Genomic DNA, 2,538 nt, shown 5'->3' with positions numbered 1-2,538 from the left:
ATTTTGAGAGTCTCTGTTTTCTGAGAAAGCAAGTTGTGTTTAATTTAAACAGTCGAACCATAGATTCTGATGAAAAACCTACAACATTGGCCAAACAGCTCAGACAGTAATGTTGTGAAATATGTGAAATGTGTGCTTCCCAGCATGCTGTCTGGGTTGGATTCCCCAGTTCCTCTTTCCTCCAACTGTACATTTACACTTCTGGATAACTCCTAATTGGGAGGATAGCAGGATCCAAAGATGAATTAGAAATGGTCCCTTGTGACCTTAGGGAACTTATAGTCCAATGACAAGACAAAAATCCCAAATACAATTTGAGAAGTAAATAGTTTGACGTCTGAATCAGGCTTGGAGGGTAGAACTGCTTTTAGAACTGTGCTGAGTTTTGCTGCTCTATAAGTTTCCTGTGTCAAATGTGGGAGGGCCTTCAGATTACATATCAGAAAACAAGTAGATGGTTGAATTCATGTGATGTCAGAGAAATCTGTCTTTGAAATTGTAATTTGTTGTCATGTTCTGCAAATTAATATACATGTCATGATAATTATAGACTCAAAGAAGAAAGTGGCTCAAAGAAAAACAAGCCACTTATTATCCACAGTGTGATTTTATTACATATGCTTAAACAAAAAGTTTTCCTGCTGCTAAACTTTGACCCAGGTATAATGTCCCACTTTCCTGGTCATCTATTTGTTTTTAACGTATTTTTATGTATTATTTTTATTTTATGTGTATGAGTGTATTGCCTGCATATATATAAGTGCACCTGTGTCCTGCAATGCCTGTGGGGATCAGAAGAGGGCATTGGATACCCTGGAACTGGAGTTATGGATGGTTGTTGGCCACCAAGTAGGTGCTGGGAACCAAACCCAGGTCCTCTGCAAGGGTAGCCAGTGCTCTTAACCGCTGAGCCTCTCCAGTCCCATGTCCTTGGCCATTTGTAAGAGATTTAGAAAGATCAAGTACCACTGCTGCTGATGTCCCTAACCTTGAATCTTTTGTTACTTTATTTGGTGATCATTTGAAATAGCAACATCAGGAAATATGTACATTCTGTTATTGTTGGCTTTGAACCTGTACTTTGGTGGTTGCAAGTAAATAACGGCTTTTCTGAATATCTGACTTTATGAACAATTCTTAACTTGTCTCCCTTCATCTATTAAATGAGGAAAACGATACCATTTCATGTCACAGTGTTGCTGTGAGGATCAAACAAAATCATGAGTGCGAAAGTCATTTATAGATACAGACTCTCACGGCATGGTGCTCTTGTATAGAAACACCAAGCAGATCCTTCTTTGGAAAATTTCCCATTTGTCCTTTTAAGCCACCTTTCATATAAAATTAAATAATCACTTAAGGTTAACCAATAATGCCTAGTCAATTTCCTTCTGTTCTATATAAATTCTACCCCAAGATCCCCCTGTTGTCATGTAGCAAATTACAGAGCTAATTTGTTTGCTCCCTTGTCAAGGTTTATATTCACATAAGATTCACTGTGATCTGTAAGACAGGGTAGGGATTGAATTACTGTGGGGAAAATGTTAGGAAGGGAGAAACTCAAGACAGGCTTAGAGTAGTTCATGCTCAGATCTGGCAATAATACATCAAGGAAATGTAAGGTGGTAATTCCAGCCTGACGGTTGTCGTGGCAATTACCAACTCTTAAGCCTGGAGAGGATTTTAGGGGGACTCAGGTTCAGCTATATCTCTTCCATCTGATGTGGAAATGAGGCTACAATGATTTGGGCCCATGTATACCTCGGTCCTTCAGTGTAGACCCCTCCCAGATGTTCATCTTCATCTTCCTGTTTGGTATTTTAATTTTTAATGTCCAGAGTGTTCTGGATATTTTTTATATTCCAGTATAGGATTTATTAATGCTGTTTTGAGTTAGTTACTTCAAGTTCATATTGTTCAATTCAGGGTTTCATTCTGTTTTCCAGAAACATGAACATTTATGTACTAATTCAGCATTGTAATATTAAAACATGGCCAAAGACATTTAGCTCTTCATGGTGAATACATGACTCTACTGACATAAATTCACGTGGCTTATAAAGCAAGTAAATGTGAGCAGAGAAGGACTGAGGAAACGTGGGCTGTAATTTTGGTTTACCTGCCTTTTAGCCACCAGAATGTCAGTTTGGTCCTTAATGTAATAGAATTTCAAATTATTTTTTTCTGCAGAATGGGAATAAAGCTACCTACTAATAGGGTTGTTGTTTGGTTTAAAAGCATTTATAAATGAGAAAGCTAGTAATAGATGCAATGTAGCTGTTCAAATTCACTTGTATTTTTAGTTAACTTCACACTCCAGAGCTGTGGAGATTTGCCACCTGGGATAGGTTGGTGAATCCAGTCACACTGAATTTTAGTCTTGTCTTGGGGTTTCATAGGCTGCACCAGGTTCCTGCCTTTTTTTTCTTTGTATGTGTCTATGTGTGTGTCTGTGTGTGCTGTGTTTGTGCATATGTAGTGTGTGTGGTGTATGTGCAAGTTTATGTGTTTGAGTGTGGGTGTATGTGCCATGGCGTG

This window comes from Nannospalax galili, unplaced genomic scaffold (assembly GCF_000622305.1).
Source record: "Nannospalax galili isolate Female #2095 unplaced genomic scaffold, S.galili_v1.0 scaffold95, whole genome shotgun sequence".
Lineage (NCBI taxonomy): Eukaryota > Metazoa > Chordata > Mammalia > Rodentia > Spalacidae > Nannospalax > Nannospalax galili.
Note: the sequence above shows the minus strand (reverse complement) of the source record.